The sequence below is a fragment of the Schistocerca gregaria genome, chromosome 6 (genome assembly GCF_023897955.1).
Source record: "Schistocerca gregaria isolate iqSchGreg1 chromosome 6, iqSchGreg1.2, whole genome shotgun sequence".
Lineage (NCBI taxonomy): Eukaryota > Metazoa > Arthropoda > Insecta > Orthoptera > Acrididae > Schistocerca > Schistocerca gregaria.
Window position 1 is genome coordinate 26,196,935 of NC_064925.1, and position 13,942 is coordinate 26,210,876.

Here is a 13,942-nt window from a genome sequence, read left to right on the forward strand (position 1 = left end):
TTGTTTCCGATGCACATCTGGTGGCATTCTGTAATCTGTAGACTATCAGAGTGTTGATGAAACACAGAAATTGCATCGGGATTGAATACAATAGTCACCAAGTGAACTTTCTTCCGTGGGAGTAATGTCTCAAACAGTCTACGCTTTTATCGTTCCCTGGAAGACCAGTAGTAGTTTCCGAAGCACATCTGGAGGAATTCTGTAATCTGTGGAGAATCAGACTGTTGTTGAAACACAGAAATTGCATCGGGATTGAATACAACAGTCACCATGCGCACCTTTCACAATGGGAGTAATGTCTCAAAGTCTTTACGCTTTCATCGTCCCCTGGAAGACCAGTAGAAGTTTCCGATGCACATCTGGTGGCATTCTGTAATCTGTCGACTATTTGAGTGTTGATGAAACTCAGAAATTGCATCGGGATTGAATACAACAGTCACCATGCGCACTTTCCTCCATGGGAGTAATGTCTCTAACAGTCTACGCTTTGATCGTTCCCTGGAAGACCAGTAGTAGTTTCCGATGCACATCTGGAAGCATTCTGTAATCTGTGAACTATCTGAGTGTTGATGAAACACAGAAATTGCGTCGGGATTGAATACAACAGTCACCATGCGCCCTTTTCTCCATGGAAGTAATGTATCAAACAGTCTACGCCTTGATCGTTCCCTTGAAGACCAGTAGTAGTTTCCGATGCTCATCTGGAGGCAATCTGTAATCTGTGGACTATCAGAGTAATGATGAAACACAGAAATGGCATCGGGATTCAATACAACAGTCACCATGCGCACTTTCCTCCATGCGAACAGTGTCTCAAACAGTCTACGCTTTGATCGTTCCCTGGAAGACCAGTAGTAGTTTCCGATGCACATCTGGTGGCATTCTGTAATCTGTGGACTATCAGAGTGTTGATGAAACACAGAAAATGCATCGGGATTGAATACAACATTCACCATGCGCACTTTCCTCCATGGGAGGTATGTCTCAAACTGACTACGCTTTGATCGTTCCCTGGAAGACCAGTAGTAGTTTCCGATGCACATCTGGTGGCATTCTGTAATCTGTGGACTATCAGAGTGTTGATGAATCACAAAAATTGCATCGGAATTGAATACAACAGGCACCATACGCACTCTCCTCCATGGGAGTAATGTCTCTAACAGTCTACGATTTGATCGTTCCCTGGAAGACCAGTAGTAGTTTCCTATGCACATCTGCAGGCGTTCTGTAATCTGTGGACTATCAGAGTGCTGATGAAACACAGAAATTGCATCGGGACTGAATACAACAGTCACCATGAGAACGTTCCTCCATGGGAGTAATGTCTCAAACAGTCTATGCTTTAATCGTTCCCTGGAAGACCAGTAGTAGTTTCCGATGCTCATCTTGAGGCATTCTGTAATCTGTGGACTATCAGAGTGTTAATGAAACACAGAATTTGCATCGGGACTGAATACAACAGTCACCATTCGCACTTTCCTTTATGGGAGTAATGACTCAAACAGTCTACGTTTTGATCGTTCCCTGGAAGACCAGTAGTAGTTTCCGATGCACATCTGAAGACAATCTGTAATCTGTGGACTATCAGAGTGTTGATGAAACACAGAAATTGCATCGGGATTGAATACAACAGTCACCAAGTGAACTTTCCTTCCGTGGGAGTAATGTCTCAAACAGTCTACGCTTCGATCGTTCCCTGGAAGACCAGTAGTAGTTTCCGAAGCACATCTGGAGGAATTCTGTAATCTGTGGAGAATCAGAGTGTTGATGAAACAGAGAAATTGCATCGGGATTGAATACAACAGTCACCATGCGCACTTTCCTCCATGGGAGTAATGTCTCAAACTGTCTACGCTTTGATCGTTCCCTGGAAGACCAGTAGTAGTTTCCGCAGCACATCTGGAGGCATTCTGTAATCTGTGGACTATCAGAGTGTTGATGAAACACAGAAATTGCATCGGTATTGAATACAACAGCCCCCATGCGCACTTTCCTCCATGGAGGTAATTCTCAAACAGTCTATGCTTTGATCGTTCCCTGGAAGACCAGTAGTAGTTTCCGATTAACATTTGGAGGCATTCTGTAATCTGTGGGCTATCAGAGTGTTGATGAAACACAGAAATTGCATCGGGATTGAATACAACAGTCACCATGCGCACTTTCCTCCATGGGAGTAATGTCTCAAACAGTCTACGTTTTGATCGTTCCCTGGAAGACCAGTAGTAGTTTACGATGCACATCTGGAGGCATTCTGTAGTCTGTGGACTATCAGACTGTTGATGAAACACAGAAATTGCATCGGGATTGAATACAACAGGCACCATGCGCACTTTCCTCCATGGGAGTAATGTCACAAACAGGCTATTCTTTGATCGTTCCCTGGGAGACGAGTAGTAGTTTCCGATGCACATCTGGAGGCATTCTGTAATCTCTGGACCTTCAAAGTGTGGATTGAAACACAGAAATTGCCTCAGGATTGAATACAACAGTCACCATGCGCACTTTCCTCCATGGGAGTAATGTCTCCAACAGTCTACGCTTTGATCGTTCCCTGGAAGACAAGTAGTAGTTTCCGATGCACGTTTCGTGGCATTCTGTAATCTGTGGACTATCAGAGTGTTGATGAAACACAGAAATAGAATCGGGATTGAATACAAGAGTCACCATGTGCACTTTCCTCCATGGGGTAATTCTCAAACAGTCTACGCATTGATCGTTCCCTGGGAGACCTGTAGTAGTTTCCGATGCACATCTGGAGGCATTCTGTAATCTCTGAACATTCAAAGTGTGGATTGAAACACAGAAATTGCCTCAGGATTGAATACAACAGTCACCATGCGCCACTTCCCTCCATGGGAGTAATGTCTCCAACAGTCTACGCTTTGATCGTTCCCTGGAAGACAAGTAGTAGTTTCCGATGCACGTCTCGTGGCATTCTGTAATCTGTGGACTATCAGAGTGTTGATGAAACACAGAAATAGAATCGGGATTGAATACAAGAGTCACCATGCGCACTTTCCTCCATGGGGATAATTCTCAAACAGTCTACGCTTTGATCGTTCCCTGGAAGGCCAGTAGTAGTTTCCGATGCACATCTGGAGGCATTCTGTAATCTGTGGACTATCTGAGTGTTGATGAAACACAGAAATTGCGTCGAGATTTAATACAACAGTCACCATGCGCACTTTCCTCCATGGAAGTAATGTCTCAAACAGTCTACGCTTTGATCGTTCCCTCGAAGACCAGTAGTAGTTTCCGATGCACATCTGGAGGCATTCTGTAATCTGTGGTCTATCAGACTGTTGATGAAACACAGAAATTGCATCGGGATTGAATATAACAGTTAGCATTCGCACTTTCCTCCATTGTAGTAATGTCTCTAACAGTCTACGATTTGATTATTCCCTGGAAGTCCAGTAGTAGTTTCCGATGCACATCTGGAAGCATTCTGTAATCTGTGGACTATCTGAGTGTTGATGAACCACAGAAATTGCATCGGAATTGAATATAACAGTCACCATGCGCACTTTCCTCCAAGGGAGCAGTGTCTCAAACAGTCTACGCTTTGATCGTTCCCTGGAAGACCAGTAGTAGTTTCCGATGCACATATGGAGGCATTCTGTAATCTGTGGACCTTCAAAGTGTTGATGAAACACAATAATTGCATCTGGATTGAATACCCAGTCACCATGCGCACTTTCCTCCACGGGAGTAATGTCTCAAACAGTCTACGCTTTGATCGTTCCCTGGGAGACCAGTAGTAGTTCCGATGCACGACTCGTGGCATTCTGTAATCTGTGGACTATCAGAGTGTTGATGAAACACAGAAATAGAATCGGGATTGAATACAAGAGTCACCATGCGCACTTTCCTCCATGGGAGTAATGTCTCAAACTGTCTACGCTTTGATCGTTCCCTGGAAGACCAGTAGTAGTTTCCGCAGCACATCTGGAGGCATTCTGTAATCTGTGGACTATCAGAGTGTTGATGAAACACAGAAATTGCATCGGGATTTAATACAACAGTCACCATGCGCACTTTCCTCCATGGGAGTAGTGTCTCAAACTGTCTACGCTTTGATCGTTCCCTGGAAGACCAGTAGTAGTTTCCGATGCTCATCTTGAGGCATTCTGTAATCTGTGGACTATCAGAGTGTTAATGAAACACAGATATTGCATCGGGACTGAATACAACAGTCACCATTCGCACTTTCCTTTATGGGAGTAATGACTCAAACAGTCTATGTTTTGATCGTTCCCTGGAAGACCAGTAGTTGTTTCCGATGCACATCTGAAGGCAATCTGTAATCTGTGGACTATCAGAGTGTTGATGGAACACAGAAATGGCATCGGGATTCAATACAAGAGTCACCATGCACACTTTCCTTCATGCGAACAGTGTCTCAAACAGTCTACACTTTGATCGTTCCCTGGAAGACCAGTAGTAGTTTCCGATGCACAACTGGAGGCATTCTGTAATCTGTGGACTATCAGAGTGTTGATGAATCACATAAATTGCATCGGGATTAAATACAACAGTCATCATGCGCACTCTCCTCCATGGGAGTAATGTCTCTAACAGCCTACGCTTTGATCATTCCCTGGAAGACCAGTAGTAGTTTCCGATGCACATGTGGAGGCATTCTGTAATCTGTGAACTATCTGATTGTTGATGAAACACAGAAATTGCGTCGGGATTTAATACAACAGTCACCATGCGCACTTTCCTCCATGGAAGTAATGTCTCAAACAGTCTACGCTTTGATCGTTCCCTCGAAGACCAGTAGTAGTTTCCGATGCCCATCTGGTGGCATTCTGCAATCTGTGGACTATCAGAGTGTTGATGAAACACAGAAATTGCATCGGGATTGAATACAACGGTCACCATGCGCACTTTCCTCCATGGGAGTAATGTCTAAACAGTCTACGCTTTGATCGTTCCCTGGAAGACCAGTAGTAGTTCCGATGCACATCTGGAGGCATTCTGTAATCAGTGGTCTGTCAGAGTGTTGATGAAACACAGAAATTGCATCGGGATTGACTACAGTCACCAAGTGCACTTTCCTCCGTCTGAGTAATGTCTCAAACAGTCTACGCTTTGATCGTTCCCTGGAAGACCAGTAGTAGTTCCGATGCACATCTGGAGGCATTCTGTAATCAGTGGTCTGTCAGAGTGTTGATGAAACACAGAAATTGCATCGGGATTGAATAGAACAGTCACCATGCGCACTTTCCTCCGAGGGAGGTATGTCTCAAACAGACTACGCTTTGATCGTTCCCTGGAAGACCAGTAGTAGTTTCCGATGCACATCTGGTTTCATTCTGTAATCTGTGGACTATCAGAGTGTTGATGAAACACAAAAATTGCATCGGAATTGAATACAACAGGCACCATGCGCACTTTCCTCCATGGAAGTAATGTCTCTAACAGTCTACGACTTGATCGTTCCCTGGAAGACCAGTAGTAGTTTCCTGTGCACATTTGCAGGCATTCTGTAATCTGTGGACTATCAGAGTGCTGATGAAACACAGAAATTGCATCGGGACTGAATACAACAGTCACCATGCGCACTTTCCTCCATGAGGGTTATTCTCAAACAGTCTACGCTTTCATTGTTCCCTGGAAGACCAGTAGTAGTTTCCGATGCACATCTGGAATCATTCTGTAATCTGTGGACCTTCAAAGTGTGGATTGAAGCACAGAAATTGCCTCGGGATTGAATACAACAGTCACCATGCGCACTTTCCTCCATGGGAGTAATGTCTCTAACAGTCTACGCTTTGATCGTTCCCTGGAAGACCAGTAGTAGTTACCGATGCACATCTGGAGGCATTCTGTAATCTGTGGACTATCAGAGTGTTGATGAAACACGGAAATTGCATCGGGATTGAATACAACAGTCAGCATGCACACTTTCCTCCATAAAAGTAAAGTCTCAAACAGTCTACGCTTTGATCATTCCCTGGAAGACCAGTAGTAGTTTCCGATGCACATCTGGAAGCATTCTGTAATCGGTGGACTATCTGAGTGTTGATGAAACACAGAAATTGCATCGGAATTGAATATAACAGTCACCATGCGCACTTTCCTCCATGGGGGTAATGTCTCTAACAGTCTACGATTTGATCACTCCCTGGAGGACCAGTAGTTGTATCCGATGCACATCTGGAAGCATTCTGTAATCTGTGGACTATCTGAGTGTTGATGAAACACAGAAATTGCATCGGAATTGAATATAACAGTCACCATGCGCACTTTCCATCATGGGAGTAAAGTCTCAAACAGTCTAAGCTTTGATCGTTCCCTGGAAGACCAGTATTAGTTTCCGATGCACATCTGGAGTCATTCTGTAATCTGTGGACTATCAGAGTGTTGATGAAACACAGTAATTGCATCGGGACTGAATACAACGGTAACCATGCGCACTTTCCTCCATGGGTGTAATGTCTCAAGCAGTCTACGCTTTGATCTTTCCCTGGAAAACCAGTAGTAGTTTGCGATGCCCATCTGGTGGCATTCTGTAATCTGTGGACTATCGGAGTGTTGATGAAACACAGAAATTGCATCGGGATTGAATACAACAGTCACCATGCGCACTTTCCTACGTAAAAGTAATGTCTCAAACAGTGTACGCTTTGATCGTTCCCTGGAAGAATAGTATTAGTTTCGAAAGCACATCTGAAGGCATTCTGTTATCTGTAGACTATCACAATGTTGATGAAACACAGATATTGCATCGGGATTGAATACAACAGTCACCAAGCGCACTTTTTACCATGGGAGCCACGTCTCAAACAGTCTACGCTTTGGTCGTTTCCTAGGAGACCAGTAGTAGTTTCCGATGCACATCTGGTGGCATTTTGTAGTCTGTAGACTATCAGAGTGTTGATGAAACACAGAAATTGCATCGGGATTGAATACAACAGTCACCATGCGCTCTTTCCTCCATGGGAGTAATGCCTCTAAATGTCTACGCTTTCATCATTCCCTGGAAGAACAGTGGTAGTTTCCGATGCACATCTCGAGGCTTTCTGTAATCTGTGGACTATCAGAGTGTTGATGAAACACAGAAATTGCATTGGGATTGAGTACAACAGTTACCATGCGTACTTTCCTCCATGGGAGTAATGTCTCTATCAGTCTACGATTTGATCGTTCCCTGGAGGACCTGTAGTAGTTTCCGATGCACATCTGGAAGCATTCTGTAATCTGTGGACTATCTGAGTGTTGATGAAACACAGAAATTGCATCGGAATTGAATATAACAGTCACCATGCGCACTTTCCTCAATGGGAGTAACGTCTCTAATTATCTACGCTTTGATCGTTCCCTGGAAGACCAGTAGTAGTTTGCGATGCCCATCTGGTGGCAATCTGTAATCTGTGGACTATCAGGGTGTTGATGAAACACAGAAATTGCATCGGGATTGAATACAACTGTCACCATGCGCACATTCCTCCGTAAAAGTAATGTCTCAAACAGTCTACGCTTTGATCGTTCCCTGGAAGATCAGTAGTAGTTTAGAAAGGACATCTGAAGGCATTCTGTTATCTGTGGACTATCACAATATTGATGAAACACAGAAATTGCATCGGGATTGAATACAACAGTCACCATGCGCACTTTCCTCCATGGGAGCAATGTCTCAAACAGTCTACGCTTTGATCGTTTCCTGGGACTTCAGTAGTAGTCTCCGATGCACATCTGGTGGCATTTTGTAATCTGTATACTATCAGAGTATTGATGAAACACAGAAATTGCATCGGGATTGAGTTCAACAGTGGCCATGCGCACTTTCCTCCATGGAACTAATGTCTCAAACAGTCTACGCTTTTATCGTTCCCTGGGAGACCAGTAGAAGTTTCCGAAGCACATCTGGAGGCAATCTGTTGTATGTGGACTATCAGAGTGTTGATGAAACACATAAATTGCATAGGGATTGAATACAACAGTCACCATGCACACTTTCCTCCATAAAAGTAAAGTCTCAAACAGTATACGCTTTGATCATTCCCTGGAAGACCAGTAGTAGTTTCCGATGCACATCTGGAAGCATTCTGTAATCGGTGGACTATCTGAGTGTTGATGAAACACAGAAATTGCATCGGAATTGAATATAACAGTCACCATGCGCACTTTCCTCCATGGGGGTAATGTCTCTAACAGTCTACGATTTGATCACTCCCTGGATGACCAGTAGTTGTTTCCGATGCACATCTGGAAGCATTCTGTAATCTGTGGACTATCTGAGTGTTGATGAAACACAGAAATTGCATCGGAATTGAATATAACAGTCACCATGCGCACTTTCCATCATGGGAGTAAAGTCTCAAACAGTCTAAGCTTTGATCGTTCAATGGAAGACCAGTATTAGTTTCCGATGCACATCTGGAGTCATTCTGTAATCTGTGGACTATCAGAGTGTTGATGAAACACAGTAATTGCATCGGGACTGAATACAACGGTAACCATGCGCACTTTCCTCCATGGGTGTAATGTCTCAAGCAGTCTACGCTTTGATCTTTCCCTGGAAAACCAGTAGTAGTTTGCGATGCCCATCTGGTGGCATTCTGTAATCTGTGGACTATCAGGGTGTTGATGAAACACAGATATTGCATCGGGATTGAATACAACAGTCACCAAGCGCACTTTTCACCATGGGAGCCACGTCTCAAACAGTCTACGCTTTGGTCGTTTCCTGGGAGACCAGTAGTAGTTTCCGATGCACATCTGGTGGCATTTTGTGGTCTGTAGACTATCAGAGTGTTGATGAAACACAGAAATTGCATCGGGATTGAATACAACAGTCACCATTCGCTCTTTCCTCCATGGGAGTAATGTCTCTAAAAGTCTACGCTTTCATCATTCCCTGGAAGAATAGTGGTAGTTTCCGATGCACATCTCGAGGCTTTCTGTAATCTGTGGACTATCAGAGTGTTGATGAAACACAGAAATTGCATTGGGATTGAGTACAACAGTTACCATGCGTACTTTCCTCCATGGGAGTAATGTCTCAAACAGTCTACGCTTTGATCGTTCCCTGTAAAACCAGTAGTAGTTTCCGAAGCACATCTGGAGGCAATCTGTTGTCTGTGGACTATCAGAGTGTTGAGGAAACACAGAAATTGCATCGGGACTGAATACAACCGTCACCATGCGCACTTTCCTCCATGAGGGTTATTCTCAAACAGTCTACGCTTTCATTGCTCCCTAGAAGACCAGTTGTAGTTTCCGATGCACATCTGGAATCATTCTGTAATCTGTGGACCTTCAAAGTGTGGATTGAAGCACAGAAATTGCCTCGGGATTGAATACAACAGTCACCATGCGCACTTTCCTCCATGGGAGTAATGTCTCTAACAGTCTACGCTTTGATCGTTCCCTGGAAGACCAGTAGTAGTTACCGATGCACATCTGGAGGCATTCTGTAATCTGTGGACTATCAGAGTGTTGATGAAACACGGAAATTGCATCGGGATTGAATACAACAGTCACCATGCACACTTTCCTCCATAAAAGTAAAGTCTCAAACAGTCTACGCTTTGATCATTCCCTGGAAGACCAGTAGTAGTTTCCGAAGCACATCTGGAAGCATTCTGTAATCGGTGGACTATCTGAGTGTTGATGAAACACAGAAATTGCATCGGAATTGAATATAACAGTCACCATGCGCACTTTCCTCCATGGGTGTAATGTCTCAAGCAGTCTACGCTTTGATCTTTCCCTGGAAAACCAGTAGTAGTTTGCGATGCCCATCTGGTGGCATTCTGTAATCTGTGGACTATCTGAGTGTTGATGAAACACAGAAATTGCATCGGGATTGAATACAACAGTCACCATGCGCACTTTCCTACGTAAAAGTAATGTCTCAAACAGTGTACGCTTTGATCGTTCCCTGGAAGAATAGTATTAGTTTCGAAAGCACATCTGAAGGCATTCTGTTATCTGTAGACTATCACAATGTTGATGAAACACAGATATTGCATCGGGATTGAATACAACAGTCACCAAGCGCACTTTTTACCAATGGAGCCACGTCTCAAACAGTCTACGCTTTGGTCGTTTCCTAGGAGACCAGTAGTAGTTTCCGATGCACATCTGGTGGCATTTTGTAGTCTGTAGACTATCAGAGTGTTGATGAAACACAGAAATTACATCGGGATTGAATACAACAGTCACCATGCGCTCTTTCCTCCATGGGAGTAATGTCTCTAAAAGTCTACGCTTTCATCATTCCCTGGAAGAACAGTGGTAGTTTCCGATGCACATCTCGAGGCTTTCTGTAATCTGTGGACTATCAGAGTGTTGATGAAACACAGAAATTGCATTGGGATTGAGTACAACAGTTACCATGCGTACTTTCCTCCATGGGAGTAATGTCTCAAACAGTCTACGCTTTGATCGTTCCCTGTAAAACCAGTAGTAGTTTCCGAAGCACATCTGGAGGCAATCTGTTGTCTGTGGACTATCAGAGTGTTGAGGAAACACAGAAATTGCATCGGGACTGAATACAACCGTCACCATGCGCACTTTCCTCCATGAGGGTTATTCTCAAACAGTCTACGCTTTCATTGTTCCCTGGAAGACCAGTTGTAGTTCCCGATGCACATCTGGAATCATTCTGTAATCTGTGGACCTTCAAAGTGTGGATTGAAGCACAGAAATTGCCTCGGGATTGAATACAACAGTCACCATGCGCACTTTCCTCCATGGGAGTAATGTCTCTAACAGTCTACACTTTGATCGTTCCCTGGAAGACCAGTAGTAGTTACCGATGCACATCTGGAGGCATTCTGTAATCTGTGGACTATCAGAGTGTTGATGAAACACGGAAATTGCATCGGGATTGAATACAACAGTCAGCATGCACACTTTCCTCCATAAAAGTAAAGTCTCAAACAGTCTACGCTTTGATCATTCCCTGGAAGACCAGTAGTAGTTTCCGATGCACATCTGGAAGCATTCTGTATTCTGTGGACTATCTGAGTGTTGATGAAACATAGAAATTGCATCGGAATTGAATATAACAGTCACCATGCGCACTTTCCTAAAAGGGAGCAGTGTCTCAAACAGTCCACGCTTTGATCGTTCCCTGGAAGACCAGTAGTAGTTTCCGATGCACATCTGGAGTCATTCTGTAATCTGTGGACCTTCAAAGTGTTGATGAAACACAGTAATTGCATCGGGATTGAATACTACAGTCACCATGCGAACTTTCCTCCATGGTAGTAATGTCTCAAAGAGTCTACGATTTGATTGTTCCCTGGAAGACCAGTGTTAGTTTCCGATGCACATCTGGAGGCATTCTGTAATCTGTGGACTATCTGAGTGTTGAAGAAACACAGAAATTGCATCGGAATTGAATATAACAATCACCATGCGCACTTTCCTCCATGGGAGTAACCCTGACACAGGGTACGCTTTGATCGTTCCCTAGAAGACCAGTAGTAGTTTCCGATGCACATCTGGAGGCATTCTGTAATCTGTGGACTATCAGAGTGTTGATGAAACACAGATATTGCATCGGGATTCAATACAACAGTCACCATGCGCACTTTCCTCCAAGGGAGCAGTGTCTCAAACAGTCTACGCTTTTATCGTTCCCTGGAAGACCGGTAGTAGTTTCCGATGCACATCTGGAGGCATTCTGTAATCTGTGGACCTTCAAAGTGTTGATGAAACACAGAAATTGCATCGGGATTGAATACAACAGTCACCATGCGCACTTACCTCCATGGGAGTAATGTCTCAAACAGTCTACGCTTTGATCGTTCCCTGGAAGACCAGCAGTAGTTTCCGATGCACATCTGGAGGCAGTCTGTAATCTGTGGTCTATCAGACTGTTGATGAAACACAGAAATTGCATCGGGATTGACTACAGTCACCAAGTGCCCTTACCTCCGTGGGAGTAATGTCTCAAACAGTCTACGCTTTAATCGTTCCCTGGAAGACCAGTAGTAGTTTCCGAAGCACATCTGGAGGCATTCTGTAATCTGTGGACTACTAGAGTGTTGATGAAACACAGAAATAACATCGGGATTGAATACAACAGTCACCATGCGCACCTTCCTCCGTGGGAGTAATGTCTCAAACAGTCTACGCTTTGATCGTTCGCTGGAAGACCAGTAGTAGTTGCGATGCACGTCTCGTGGCATTCTGTAATCTGTAGACTATCAGAGTGTTGATCAAACACAGATATTGCATCGGGATTGAATTCAACAGTCACCATGCGCACGTTCCTCCATGGTAGTAATGTCTCAAACAGTCTACGCTTTGATCGTACCCTGGAAGACCAGTGTTAGTTTCCGATGCACATCTGGAGGCATTCTGTAATCTGTGGACTATCAGAGTGTTGATGAAACACAGAAATTGCATCCGGATTGAATACCCAGTCACCATGCGCACTTTCCTCCAAGGGAGCAGTGTCTCAAACAGTCTACGCTTTGATCGTTCCCTAGAAGACCAGTAGTAGTTTCCGATGCACATCTAGTGGCATTCTGTAATCTGTAGACTATCAGAGTGTTGATGAAACACAGACATTGCATCGGAAATGAATGCAACAGTCACCATGCGCACTTTCCTCCATGGGAGTAACGTCTTAAACAGTCTACGGTTTGATCGTTTCCTGGAAGACCAGTAGTAGTTTCCGATGCACATCTGGAGGCATTCTGTAATCGGTGGACTATCAGACTGTTGTTGAAACACAGCAATTGCATCGGGATTGAATACAACAGTCACAATGCGCACCTTTCACAATGGGAGTAATGTCTCAAAGTGTTTACGCTTTGATCGCCCCTGGAAGACCAGTAGTAGTTTCCGATGCACATCTCGAGGCTTTCTGTAATCTGTGGACTATCAGAGTCTTGATGAAACACAGAAATTGTATCGGGATTGAGTACAACAGTCACCATGCGCACTTTCCTCCATGGGAATAATGTCTCAAACAGTCTACGCTTTTATAGTTCCCTGGAAGACCAGTAGTAGTTTCCGATGCACATCTAGTGGCATTCTGTAATCTGTAGACTATCAGAGTGTTGATGAAACGCAGACATTGCATCGGACATGAATGCAACAGTCACCATGCGCACTTTCCTCCAAGGGAGCAGTGTCTCAAACAGTCTACGCTTTGATCGTTCCCTAGAAGACCAGTAGTAGTTTCCGAAGCACATCTGGAGGCAATCTGTAATCTGTGGACTATCAGAGTGTTAATGAAACACAGATATTGCAGCGGGATTGAATACAACAGACACCATGCCCTCTTTCCTCCATGGGGTAATTCTCAAACAGTCTACGCTTTGATCGTTCCCTTGAAGACCAGTAGTAGTTTCCGATGCACATCTGGAGGCATTCTGTAATCTCTGGTCCTTCAAAGTGTGGATTGAAACACAGAAATTGCCTCGGGATTGAATACAACAGGCACCATGCGCACTTTCCTCCATGGGAGTAATGTCTCAAACAGTCTACGCTTTGATCGTTCCCTGGAAGTCCAGTAGTAGTTACCGATGCACATCTGGAGTCATTCTGTAATCTGTGGACCATCAGAGTGTTGATGAAACACAGAAATTGCATCGGGATTGAATACAACAGTCACCATGCACACTTCCTTCCATAAAAGTAATGTCTCAAACAGTCTACGCTTTGATCATTCCCTGGAAGACCAGTAGTAGTTTCCGATGCACATCTGGAAGCATTCTGTAATCTGTGGACTATCTGAGTGTTGATGAAACACAGAAATTGCATCGGAATTGAATATAACAGTCAGCATTCGCAATTTCCTCCATTGTAGTAATGTCTCTAACAGTCTACGCTTTGATTATTCCCTGGAAGGCCAGTAGTAGTTTCCGATGCATATCTGGATGCATTCTGTAATCTGTGGACTATCTGAGTGTTGATGAAACACAGAAATTGCATCGGAATTGAATATAACAGTCACCATGCGCAC